Source organism: Taurulus bubalis, assembly GCF_910589615.1.
Source record: "Taurulus bubalis genome assembly, chromosome: 8".
NCBI classification, from domain to species: domain Eukaryota; kingdom Metazoa; phylum Chordata; class Actinopteri; order Perciformes; family Cottidae; genus Taurulus; species Taurulus bubalis.
In genome coordinates this window covers 8,400,327-8,415,464 of record NC_136596.1, presented here as the reverse complement: position 1 = coordinate 8,415,464, position 15,138 = coordinate 8,400,327, and positions in this window count along the sequence as shown.

Here is a 15,138-nt window from a genome sequence, read left to right as displayed (position 1 = left end):
CTTCGGCTTACCCCGACGTGCTTGAAGCGAGGGCCCAGTCACAGCTGCGAGCAGCTTTAATTTAGAGGGAGATATAGATATATATAGATATAGATATAGATATCTATACCTATATATATATATATCAATGATGTATCATATATATATATATATATATATATATATATATATATATATATATATATCAATGATGTATCATATATATATATGTATATATATATATATATATATATATATATAGATATATCAATGATATATCATATATATATATATAGATATATCAATGATATGTCAGCATTGACTATATCAGTCAATGCTGACTGTGGGCAACATGCACGGAGACCACCAGGGAGCCTGCAAAGCCCCCGTTTCCTCCTCTCTTGCTCCATGGGGAACCCCATGAGCCACCAAAACTAACTGAGGATGGAGCAAAACAGGCGCACCCAACAAACCCGTGTGAGAGCGAACCACCCCAGACGCAGGGTCCCTAGAGGCCCCTGTTACCCATAATTGCTGCTCTTCTCGCGAGGCAGTTAACCGAACCCCCACAAGCGTCCTCTCCACTAGGCATATGCTCATGAACATCTACTAAATGAGAAAACACAAGAATTCAAGAGGATTACAAGTTTTAGCGATGGAGTCCGCTACATTATTCTTATAGTGACAAAAACAGACAAAGTGCCATTTGTGGCACATTTAACACCAGCCACTAAGGCTATCGTCAATTGTATAGAGGTGTGGATTTTGCTCTGAGCCCCTCATGCATCGGCACCTACGCTTACAGCTGTAGTACGGCGTTAACATATAGTTACTGGCAATTTTTAAACAGAGTTTGTTCAGTTTCAGAGTCTGCATTATGGACTTAATTCTGTGAGTCAGTCATTATCCCCCACAATATGGCCATGTTTCATACTTTGTTTGGTGGATGTGGACACGTCAATAGGGAACCCGAGTGCTTCACCTGCGTGTGCCATCACAGGCCCTAGGTCTGTGGGGGAGGTGGTATGGTGAAAACATCATCACTGCGACACGTGCAGATGTGACATTGTCTGCTGCCTGGCTGCACCATCCTCTGCTGGGGCTGCGTCATCACCTGGCTGCCTTTGGCTTGTGTTCTGCTGCGCCCTCTGTTTCCACCCGGCAGGTGCGTCTACACTGGGCTGGGGACACTCCTGTCTAATATGTCTAATACCAGCCATTTTATCAGTAGGCAGAGACAACAACATTCTCTCAATGTCAGGGGAAGTAACCTGCACAAAATCAAATTGTCAGTTTGTATACTTCATCATATAATTCTCAATTAGTGTGCATGAGGAGGAGCCATCAGTGGGTGTCAAGTTCTTTCTGAGATGATCAACTTTACTCATGAAGTAATTATTGAAGTAATTATTTCCCCTCAACTGAGCAACTGGGTATCGGTTTTGAATCGTTTTGTCATGGGTCCACGTAAAGTTGTGTAAATAACATGTCACAGTAAAGTGTCTGGATTTACTCCCAGAACAGATTCCCGGCTGCTTTATTTTTGTCACGCTTTTCACCGCACAACGCCGCACGGATTAATTGAAAAGTTGATTCATGATGTGAACATAATATATACATGCACATTAAACTGCCTGTAGTCACTACTGTTAACATATCCAGGTTTATTTATTTATATTGATTAATTAATGTTCTTCTAACATTAACGTTTGGTTTTCTCGTATTTTCGTTTTTGGATTTAAACGCCAGAAACGGAAAACAAACCTTCACACTGGCGTCTCATCAACATAAGTGAACATTGTATGTAAACTAAACTAAAATGTTTTTATGTTTAATAAATTATTAAGATCTGATATACTGGAGTTTGTTGTTTTTTCCCCTGCAGACATGTTTTTGTTGTATTGTTTTAAGTGTTAGCTGGTCATGGTAAAGTGAGAAAATGCACTTTATAGTTATTCTGTTGAAGAGTTAAAAAGGAGTCAATTGAAAGTAAGTAAGTGTTGGATAAAAACTACACTAATAGGGAGTAAATACAAGAGTAAATATGTTTTAACAATGGCAAGAGTCAGTTAAAACAACACTTAGTGTTAAGTAGGTCTAACACTAATGAAGAGTAATATTAGTCTTTGAGTCAAATGTAAATAACAATACCAAGTGTTATTTACATCATAGTGTAGAATCTGAGTAACACTTCTCAGTGTAGTGTAAAATATGAACTCTTACCAGAGTTGAATTGACTCTGAAATGTTAACACTATGTTCAGTGTAACTTTAACACTCTGTAGATAGGGACCATATGTTCACTAGTTTAGTGTTACATTTGACTCTTTAAGTGTTGCACTAACACTGACAATTTTACTGTGCACCCTCTGGTGTCACTTCTAGTTGCTAAAAGCCAAGATGGCGAAAGCAATAAACCAAGATGCCCGCAACAAACTTGAGGCTTCAAAATTGCAGATCACAAGCCAATGGATGATCTCACAGTGACTAATGTCCACTTCTAATACAATATATGGCGTACATTTGAGCCAATAGTTGCTAGTTTACATAATAATCCATGGAGCAACATTATCATTCATTTGGATGTTCTTTCCTGGTCACCTGATGAATATTTTCTCTGAATATCTGTTTTTGCTCCCCACCAAAACAATGCTATTTGAGGGAGCTGCAGAGTCTGGTTTAATTCCCTTTTTGGTGGAGTCAATCATCATGTGTTGACTTGTGAGTTGCGAGGTAAATCGGAGTTGCTTCATGTTCAGGGAATAAAAAATGCTGAAAACAACTGGTATGGCAGCTCCTGCATGGACAAAGAGCTCAAATGTGTGTCTCAAATGTGTCTAAACATCTGACATGTAATTATCTCGCCGCATTTTGTGTGAACGCAGCATCAGGATGGCAAAGTCGGCAACTGCCTTTGTGTCATCTCAAAGATATTTAAGCAGAATATACCGGAGGCATCTTTCAAATTGTAGCAATTCAAGTTGTAGCCATTTTTGCTCAACCAAACACACTGAAATGAATACCATGTTAGTCTGCCCCTACTAAATATAATTAAATATACTGTCAGAATACTATACTTTCTTTCTTGAGCCTGTATTCACCACTATATGTTATAAACACGTGATAATCTTGACAAAACAACTGCTGTATAAATATACATAAAATAAATAAAAACAGCATTTTACAATATGTTTAAACGCATCGGTCCAGGTCACTTACGTTTCATCTGACAGTCATGCTGCCAGTTTCGGGCTGAGGACCCGGACGAATACTGGGAAACTCAATCAATGGGCCGGATGAATTTTGCTATCTGGGATATGTAATGATATAAACACGTGATAATCTTGACAAATGTATAAAAATGTATAAATATATATATACATATATAAATATACATAAAATAAATTAAAAAAAGATTTTTCCCCAATTTCCCTAATTGTCAGGGAACGGTCCATTAGCGGTCGTGGGAGGAAACCTAGCTAGTAAACCCACTTAACACAGGGACTATCCACAGGGACTATCCACACCACAGAGGCCTCCACTCGCCGTCAGTGCCATACGGTGCCAGGCGGTACCTGCCGGCACTGGCCCGGCAATGACCCTCACGTATATCGGGGTGCTACGTGAGGGTATCGGGATTCTCGTGTGGATCGCTCGCCAGCTAGCACCACTGAGGATGCATCACCTGAGCTGACGCATCACGAGTCCTCACTATATGAAACAGAAGACGAGCCGTCGACAGTATCGAACACGGGCCTCTGGTGTGACAGGCGCAGATGCTAACCACTGCGCCACCGTGTTAACCAAAAACTTAGAGCATCGACGTAATACTTATCTTTGTATTATTTATTTGAAAGACGGAATAAACACTACATCACGGTCCGTGTACTTTGCGGCCAACGGATTTTCGTTTTGAAATGAGAAAACCAAAATCCGTTTAGAAATATTCCGTTTAGAAATTCCTATTTCTAAACGGATTTTGGTTTTGATAATAGAAAACGGAAAACGAAAAACGACCCGTTATCTGATTTTCTTTGATGTGCTTAAACATGGACATCGATAATTAAAATACTGCGTGAAAATCTTCTTTCTCAATTTTGCGCAGGTTTTTGTGTTGTGACCCGGAAACTATCAGTAGTTGACGGTGTTGGAGTCAGACATCCATGAGACGCACCTCAGCAGGATGGCATTGCACGCCCAGATAGCAGTCAGCTCTGGGCCGACTGGCTGTCTTCCGCCAGTGTCGGCTGACTCACGTACAGATTATCAGTGTACATGCCAGACTTGGTCCAGAAGTGGACGTAGCATTACAATATTTTGGTAGTAAAGCTATTACTGGGTCAAAGGTTGTTACATAGGTCATGGCCCAATACTATGCCGTTAGTTTTTGGCCCACAGCACTGACTGAATGCAACCGTCTGTGAAGTATACATGTCGTTGCTGGGCCAGAACCGATAATACTAGCATCAACCAGCATTTCTTTATGCCAGGTGCAACAGGGAAGGTTACATTGTTTTACTACAGCCTGTCCCGAACTCGTGTCTACATTTCACAAAATGCAATTGTCTTGTCCAACCAACTGCCAGTTAAATACACATTATAAAATAGCACATCTACCTAGTTTTTATTCCATTAGTTTGTATTTAGTCAATCACAGTCGTAAAAGAAAGTAAAGCTGATCGTGTGAAATCCCGGGGGAACACCAGCGGGAGACCCTGATGGATATACCAAGCGCTATACCAAGCGCTCCTCAAAACCTCGCTGTGATTGGGAAACAGTCTGCCTTCAGTGCTCAGTGAATTTCATCGGCGTCAGTCCACTATCGGTAAGTACAAACATATTTGTTAAAAATATATATTTGAGTCCCCACAGTCAAAAGGTTGTCTGTTAGTAGTGCGCACTGTGTTTAACAGCTTCGATACCTATTCTTTCTCAGCTGAATTTGTATTAGCGGCAGCTATACTCTTGCTAGCTAACGTTAGTTCAGTCAGGTTTCCAATGAGTCAGAGTTTCAGAGTTTTTCTCATTGAAATATAGAGGGGGGCTGTACGCTTTTCATAGAGGAAAGCTCTCATTTTAAAAGCTGATATTCATATCTTTTTAACGTCAAACTCCCTCCCTCATTAAAACCTGACGTGTCATGCCAAAATGTGATCGTCTGCCAGGAACTGACAGTCGTTTGAGACACCGGTTAGCTCACGGTTATTTAGTTTTCCATCGATACAATTCAATACTTTTGAATCAGAAATGGAGGTTATGGTGTTAAGTAACTGGAGGGCTACTTGGATTTGGCATGACTTATATTTTAAAATGCAAACTTTACATGACAATTGCTTTATTTTCTTTGTTGAGGACATTGACAAAATCTGGCGGGAAACGTACTTAAATCCAATAAGTAAGGGAGTAAGGCAGTAAGGGTGCGGCCCACATAGATATACCGACAAAGGCCCAGTAGTAGGTAACACGATGTGGGCCGCCTGTTGAGGAAAGGTGGCGAGAGAGGGAAATACGTTTTGCCAGTTTTCAGGAACCTCAAAAGCCTGAAACTCAAAGGACCCTGCAAAGGCCACACGACGGTGCAGCAGTTGTGAGTCACAAGGATTCACTTGCAGGTACCTGCAAATTGACTAATATATTTAAACACAATTCAAATTCTGCCTGTAATTTTACAAAATGATGTGCTACAAAAATGTAGGATTTGTTGTGAATGACAATTCTTGTTAAAACAGCTTAAGCTTTTGGAGTTAAGTTGTAGCCTACTCATAGCAGATAGAGGACTCACTTAAGTTGCAGTGGTCACGAAAATAAAACAATAGTTTAAAGTTACATCTTTCCATTTAATCAGAAAATCAGAAAGCCTTCTGCATGTCCAAATATACTGTCGGTAACTTTCCAGTTTGCATATTTATTTATTTTATTTTATTTTATAGTATATTTGGACATGCAGAAAGGCTTCTGCATGTCCAAATATACTGTCGGTAACGGAGACCCTCTGTTGTAGTCGGTCTCAGTCCAGTTAAGTTTGCACCTGAGTTTGATTGATTGCACACAGATCAGCCCTAACAAACTTTACTAAATGGGGTGTACACAAAATCGTAGAAACATGTAATTTAATGTCTAAAACCAAATGTATTATTATATGGTGGGGGTGATGAGCTGTGGCTGGCTTTGAGGCCTGTTATGGTGATGTGTTGGCAGGCAGACGGACAGGGAGACTGCTGCAGCTGCATGTTGTCCTCTGGACCCTCGCAGCTCTGAATCCACTCTGTAAAATACATTAATACAAGTCAGTATGAGTTCACTGAAAGAAAGTTAACGGTGATAGGGACAACAGTTGAGTATGCACCGTTCAGTCGTAGACACGGAAGGAAACATCGAACACGGCGCTATCTAGTGACGTGCTAACGCTACGAAGCTATCGTCAACAAACACACGTTAGTTAGGGTCTTACAAACACATAATGGAGGTCCAACACGACTAGTCGTACTAAGTTCACTGTAAGAAAGTTAACAGTGACAGGGGCAACAATTGATTACTCACCGTTCAGTCTCACAGAAACGCTGTAGCCAGCTATCTGGCCCGTTAGCTCCGGCTAGCTCCTTGTTAGCGAATCCTTCAGGCACTGAAGCTGCGCCGTCAGTCCCCTCCAATATATTTGCTTAGGACTCTTTGCTTGGCATCTTCTGACTCACATTGAAGCTTTGCACACGTCGTAAGACAAGTCCATGTTTAGATGCTCAGACGCGGAAGTGGAAACCATATCCGCCAGATTTTAAACCATATCTCTGTGACGTATTATTGTGATTATATAATTTTATAAAAAATTTAAACATCTGGTTTTACACATCGACGCAGGCTCTGCCCCCAAAGGGTTAAGCGAGGCCTTTCACTATAGCAAAAATAAGTAAGAAAGGTAATAAGAATCCAAACTGTGGTTAAAATGTTTTGTATTCTGTCAGCAATGCATTTAACTCTAATTAACTCTTGTTTGTCTCTGTCCTCTTTACATAAGCTGTTCAGTTCCCTCAGAAACCAGGACATTCATTCAGCAGAAGGCCACAAGACAGTTCACCAAGTGGGAGCTGCAGCGGGACGCCTGCAAGAGTTGACTGTAAGAGACCTGGTTGCAAAGTGTTACACATTTTAAATTCAAGTTCTATTCAATTCAGTGAGAGTTACATTTTCTCTGTTTCAACGTGATTTTAATGGATTTTTTCTTCTAATGAACACTTTTTGATCATTAAGTGGTGATATTGAAGTGGAAGTGGTAAACATAAGCTAACTATCATTACTATGATTTTAAAAGTAAAAAGCCAAAATCTAATGCTTATTTACTTTACTGAGTCAGATGTTTTGATTGACTCCATTCATGTCTGTCTGCACTGTAAATATGGAGATGAGAGCCAGCAGATGCTCAAATTAGCTGAGCTCAATACATTCTTCATACACACAAACCGCCATGAAACCACAATTTTTTTTGGCCAAAAGGCAATTATGGGAATTTGCCAAAATTTCCTGTATATTCCCACCAAAATATCTTTTGCAAACACAACACAATCATTCATTAAACGATGGTGTCTAAATGTTTGAAGTATTTATGTTTGGTTTAAAGTTTTCTTCTTCTTTTTCTACCCAAATCTAAGATTCTGATCATCCATGGCCTCAGCCAGTGCCTGTGCCATCCTAGAGTCCTCAGGCCCCATTTGAAACTACAACCTGTAAGTGGTAGATCATTTATGTATTATTTTAGTGTTTCTCCTAAATGTATTTTGTAGTGGTGGTACGTCGCTGTTTAAAAAACAACAACATCTGTTTGGGAGGAGAAAAGATGGCTCTGTCTCATCTTTGTGCAAAATAATGTTAGTTTTTTTTAAAGGATGCTTCTTATTCAGGTCAATTCACACACATATACAAACATTGTCAAATATATATACTTTTGAATGGACATAAACAGATTAGGTGTGAATAGAACTTAAATCCCTAAAACCCAGGCTTCATCAAACATTGCAATCACCTTCATATCAAAGGGCTTCATTGTTTTATTAATGGTAGCAAAATCCTGTAATTAAGCACCTAAAAACCCCAAAGTCATCACGTTGTATGTCATGTTTATGTCATATTTTACATATTTCTTTTTCAGCATTAATGCGGGAAATGCTTACTAAGCAGGAGATGATTCTCGAGCAGCAAACGCGCATCCTACAGATTCTACATGCAAGAAAACAAGATTTGTCTCAATTTGAAATAGATGAGGGTCTCCTGCCAGTAAGGGACCAGCAAGGCCTCCAATGTCTTGAAACCCAACTTCAGGAATCTGACTTTCGATCAAAACTGGTGAGTGAGTGAACGTGTATTCTTTCTGCCAAGAGGCACACGTATACATACTTTTTTCCTACTTTAGATAAACCATCTCAGGCTGATTGGCGGAAGTGATGTCAAAGATGCGGTTTGGCGTCTCATGAAGCACACGATCTCAAACACCCTGGCAAAGGAAACCAAATGGAGAGGAGTAAATGGGAAAACATCCATGGCTTCCCTGCAACTGAAGACAGCTGTAATCGGTAAATGCTCCTCAGAGTTCAGATAGAACTTCAACTCATTTTGTTTCTGTACAAACAGAAACTTTAATGTCTTTGAAAACTTTTTCCCACATCAGCTGCCGTACGGAAGAACCCACTGACATCGAGGGCTTCTGAACGTGAGGTGGAGATGTTCATGAAGAGGTGGCTCCAGCTGGCAGCGGACCGAGAAGGGGGCAGAAGAAGGCGAGCCCAAATCCCTTCATCTCCCTGAACTTGTTGATTGTTGTTATATTGATTGTTGCTCTATTCAATACATTGTTTTAAAATTATTTTAGCTCCATGAACTTGTTGGTTGTTATATTGATAATTATTATATTGATTGTTGCTCTAATCAATACATTGTTTTAAAATTATTTTAGCTCCATGAACTTGTTGGTTGTTATATTGATTGTTGCTCTAATCAATACATTGTTTTACAAATACTGTACAATTTTAATTAAAGTTGAGTTAAACTTTTATATTTGTTTTTGACATCTAACAGAAATACACATGAATGTATATCAACATATTTGTGCACTATTAGGGTAATTTGTGTTCCTCAATGTGTTTTTTCTTTAGTCTGTCTTTGTGAAAATCTGAAATATGATACTGGGTATTTTTGTATTTTCTTTAAATTTTAAACACATGGCAACATTTTAGCATTTAAAAACTGCAGCTCTAAAATTATATTAATATTATTAATTTACAGAAAAAACAAGTATCACTTTCAGATTTTAGGGATTTTAGGTCTCCATGGCAACAAGACAACCCATCATGCAGCACATAGGCCAGGTCTGGGCCAGCAGCACAATCATAATCTGATATCAGTATTTGCGCCAGAGCTGGAGTTAATTATAAAAAGTTAGAATGTTGTAGTATGTGGGCCAGAACTGGGCCGCAGCATTTCACAATATGTTTAAACGCATCGGTCCAGGTCAGGCCCACTTACGTTTCATCTGACAGTCATGCTGTATATTGGCCAGTTTCGGGCCGAGGACCCGGGCGTATACTGGGCCAGAAGAAACTCAATCATGTGGCCCAACAATGGGCCGGATGAATTTTGCTATCTGGGCAGTTGTTTTCAGCCTTTTTATCCCTGAACATGAAGCAACTCCAATTTACCTCGCAACTCACAAATCAACATTGGTAAAAAGTTTGACAGTTTTATTAAAATCATTCAACCACACATGATGACTCCACCAAAAAGGGAATTAAACCAGACTCTGCAGCTCCCTCAAATAGCATTGTTTGGTGGCAAAAACAGATATTCAGAGAAAATATTCATCAGGTGACCAGGAAAGAACATCCAAATGAATGATAATGTTGCTCCATGGATTATTATGTAAACTAGCAACTATTGGCTCAAATGTACGGCATATATTGTATTAGAAGTGGACATTAGTCACTGTGAGATCATCCATTGGCTTGTGATCTGCAATTTTGAAGCCTCAAGTTTGTTGCGGGCATCTTGGTTTATTGCTGTCGCCATCTTGGCTTTTAGCAACTAGAAGTGACACCAGAGGGTGCACAGTAAAATTGTCAGTGTTAGTGCAACACTTAAAGAGTCAAATGTAACACTAAACTAGTGAACATATGGTCCCTATCTACAGAGTGTTAAAGTTACACTGAACATAGTGTTAACATTTCAGAGTCAATTCAACTCTGGTAAGAGTTCATATTTTACACTACACTGAGAAGTGTTACTCAGATTCTACACTATGATGTAAATAACACTTGGTATTGTTATTTACATTTGACTCAAAGACTAATATTACTCTTCATTAGTGTTAGACCTACTTAACACTAAGTGTTGTTTTAACTGACTCTTGCCATTATTAAAACATATTTACTCTTGTATTTACTCCCTATTAGTGTAGTTTTTATCCAACACTTACTTACTTTCAATTGACTCCTTTTTAACTCTTCAACAGAATAACTATGAAGTGCATTTTCTCACTTTACCATGACCAGCTAACACTTAAAACAATACAACAAAAACATGTCTGCAGGGGAAAAAACAACAAACTCCAGTACATCAGATCTTAATAATTCATTAAACATAAAAACATTTTAGTGTGCGGTTTGTGCGGTGAAAAGCGTGACAAAAATAAAGCAGCCGGGAATCTGTTCTGGGAGTAAATCCAGACACTTTACTGTGACATGTTATTTACACAACTTTACGTGGACCCATGACACATGCCGAAGGCTGTCTACATCGAAGACGTCATAGAGAGGGTTTAGAAAATTTTATATCTCTTTATAGGATTTCAAATTTTTAGGAAAAATTAAATGAAAGTATTCAAATTAGTTGTTAATTAAGGGAATGTAAAAGAACGGGGGAAATAAATATTCATAGTGATTATTTGAGATAGAGCACACGTCAGAGGAGTGTGCCAAAGACCAATAGACGCCATTCCTCCGACAGACTTTTACGTTCTAGAATCCCACTTTCACTGATTGCTTTGAATCAGAAGACACTGCGCTCAATTTGGACATTAAATAAAACTTATTTGGAATCCACATAGAACACAACATTGCCATAATACGTCACAATAAATAGCTGAATTTGGCTGATAAGAAATATGTGAATGCTCCCAAGGCTGATCCTGCAGCAACACTACGCCTGACTGTTTTCCTCCCAGGGCAACCCGTCTCCTAAAAATTACGTTCCCCCAGAATTAATACGCATTCCCAATTACGTTTGATCAGAAACATATCTCCTCCCTGATTATGTTTGTGTTGATTAAACACGTATGTTGATTATACACGTATTGTTTTATTGTTTTTATGTTTGTGTTGATTAAACACGTATGTTGATTATACACGTATTGTTTTTATGTTTGTGTTTGACGTATTACAAATACGTTTATAATCGTGTTTTTGTGTTATTGTTTCTGTTGCTTTAGTCGGCCGCACCGGGAGGCGAAGACCGTTTGCCCGCCGTTGTTAGGCCGGTCTTCAGACTGCTTGCACCGGGGCTCGGTCTTCAGACGCTTGGCCGCCGCTGTCAGGCCGTCGGTAACAGCCTCCTTCGCGTCGGCTCCGGTCTTCTCTGAGTCGCATAAAAAAATCTGCGATTTACTGACCAGGCCGGTTGGAAGCAGGGTGGAGGATGACACGCAGCCACCGATGTAAAGAAGTGCTCTCGCTGCTTCTGTCCGTCTTTTCTCCGTCATTTTTCTCCTCCATGATGTTTAGAGAACTTGCCTCGCGTCGGGAAATTACCGACGTAATTATCTCTCACTAGAAATTATCATGATGTTGTGGTCAAACCCTTTTCAGTCCTCATCTCATTTTAGGGAGGAAGTGACGTGTGTGTTGTCGTTCGTTATGCTAGTGTGGGGGATGCTAAGTGAGCTTGTTAGCTGTTCCGTTTGAGCTAACGTTACTGTTAGCGAAGAGCCCCGTTGCAATACTGTGAACACTCAATCAATACACCTGCAAGTTAAGGAAACCAACGTATGCGAGTCGTTACTGCGGACATTACAATATCAAAGTTTACACGAACATGTTTGGTAACTGTCAAGCTTGAAATGACAACTAACGGTCGCGCAATTTAAATCTACCTGTTATTTTAAGTGCGCACTGATATGGAACGCTCTAAATGTAAACAGGCTGTACAGTACTTTATGGCTGAATAAACTACACCTCGTGACTCACTCTCAACCAATCAGAATGCTTGATTTGATCTACCCGTATTATAATAAAGAATAAATGATTCAATCAATGTTTACAGGTAGAAGGATCAATTAAATTGGTTCCTGATGATTGTTATAACTTAACTACGTGATTGAATAGATTAGTTTAAATGGCTTGTTCCCACCTCACTGACATGTTTTAAATCCAGTACCCTGGAGATTGAGGTCGTTTGACTCATCTCCAAAGATCGTGTCAGGGTTTAATTAATATATGTCAGCATTCCCTATCTATCTTTTATTTAAATACACATTTTTTTTCATCTAATGTGTAAAAAAAAAAACGAACGTCCAGTGGAATGGTCCATTGGGGTGTGGGAAACCTAGCGGCAGCTAGTAAAACTTTAACACAGGGACCACACATGTCCACACAACTAATAAGGTGCCTTTCGGCAATGACCCTCACGCCTGCGTGAGAGTATCGGGGATACTCGAGCTTCCCTTTCGGTACTGAGCTTGCCCTCACGATATGTGCCAGAGGACTTGGCCGCAGAGCAATCTGGGCGTGCCACGCTAGATACGCCTGACGACGACATGGGCCTCTAGTGTGACAGGCGCAGAGATGAACCCCTGCGCCACCGTGTTAACCAAATACTTAGAGCATCGATGTAATACTTATCTTTGTCTATCTCTTCTTTTGAAGTTATTTTTTTCTCTCTCAGGTGGGTCTTTTCCGTCAGTCGGGGTGAAGTCTCGTACCAGTACCTTCGTGAGCTGGTGGGGTCCGACCCCGACGGCGTTTCATAAGGCGGTCAGTCGGCCTTCGACGTGACCGACACAGTTAAGCTTCAGAGAGCTGCCTGAGCCCATCTTAGTGAAGATGGGCTCAGGCAGCTCTCTGCAAATCATTCAGTCATCACTGCAAATTCACAATCTAACATACTCGGCAAAGTAAAATGCTAATGCTGACATTTAGTCAATATCACACATTTCATTAGAGTCGCTGACACACTCAATTCCTTCTGGATAAACTGATGTTTGCGGATCTTTAAATTAAAATTCTGGCCCATACCACTGGTTTTACCCATTTGAACCACCAACCACGCTGTCCATTTTCCAAAACATACCATTAGTTTTCAAATTAGTTTAATGATATTGTAGCGACCCTGGGTCAGGAAAGCTACGAGACGTAGATGGCTTATAGGGTGTTTAGGGGAACATAGAACAGGCTACTGTTGGCCGTAGCCTACGCCAAAACAACAGCAAAACCCCGTGAAAGCCTCTCAACCAGCTTCACGTCTGCTCCGGGTCATAGACTCTGCTCCGAACGGCTCGTAACACAACACCACACAACACAACAACAACCTCGCTCTCCAATCACAGACACGCTTCACAGCTACCAGCTCATGAGACGTTCACTGACATCCTGAACATAACAATTATAACATAACATTTCCCTCAGTCCGTTACAATATGATACAAATATATAATGAACAAAGATCAGATACAGAAACAGTTGTTTGCCAAGTACCTTACACATACAAGGGATTTGGCTCAGTGATGCATTTATAGAGATGTAAGTCTTGCAGGAGAAAGTTAATCCAAGACTGTGAACATGGAGTTGGCCTTATTTTCTTCAAGTTCATAATGAGAATATTAGCAGGTTATCTTTCTACTTGCAGATTTCCCTCAGGATCAGCAGCTGGTTGCCGCTCAGGCGGCCATCTTGCTGCTTCCCGACGAGAACAGGATGGCACTGCGCACGCTGCTGGGCTTCCTGGCGACGTGGTCTCCTGCGTGGACGAGAACCAGATGACCCCAACCAACATCGCAGTTCCACCTCAACAATCGCAATTTAGTGCAACTCTTTGCTTAAAATGAAGACTTTTAGTACTGAGGTCCTGCTGTTGCTGTATCCAGTCCTGTTCACCTTTTTCCATTGGAACTATAACAAAATGCAAAACCAAAGAAAATGATGAACCCAGAAAAGTAAAGGTGGTATTTTAAGTGTCAGGTTGTAGGACAGTTTCTTCCTTTAAATGAGTGAATTGGAAAAAGATGCACTTCTGCAAAATCATAAATCAACACCACCGCGTCCAACATTACTGTTGTTGTTTGTCTTGTCTAATGTCTAATGTATGCACCTTCCACCTAACAAAATTCCTCGTTTGTGTAAACATTCCTGGCAATAAACGGATTCTGATTCTAATTAGCAGCTGAATCAGAAAACACTGACTTCTGTAATTGAAAAAGATTCCAGTGAAAACCCTCAAGCTTCGACTGTCTGACAAACATGCCGAGTGCACTGAAGAAAGAAAAAATAGAAAACGGTACAACGAGCGACGTTGACCATGAACAGGAGAAAGCATTGTGGAGACATATGGCCGACTCGGTTTGAGTCACAAACTCCTAAAATAAACGCTTCCTTTACCTGCTATTTCATTGGTAATCAGCGTTTGCCAGAAACAAGCGAGTCAAATTCATAAATTCCTAGATTATTGGGTTTGGATACCTAGAAGTATAAAGTTGAATTAATTTAGTTCTGATGGAGCTGCAGGAATGCTGAATAAACTCCAGTGTTTGCATTTATTTTGACCAACCTTTAACAAGTGGTGTATCGCTGTAGACTTCCATTGCAATCTTGAGCGTAAGCAGGAGATTCAACGTAGAAAAACAACTAATACACATTATATTAGGTGCTTACATCAGTCAAGAGAGATGTTAAAAGGCGTTAATGTCTGAATACTTTATTAAACTAAGTAGATATTGAAGAAACTGCAACATTAACAATAACCAATAGAGGAAAATGTGTAAATATATGGCAACCTGAACACTCGAGTTCTAGCAACCTGAGGCGAGTGCTGCCCTCTAGTGGCTTCGGTACAACACAACTATCAGACGAGGTGCAGTATGAACGGTGACAAACAATATATTGACTCCACCTTCAAAACAATAATTTTCATT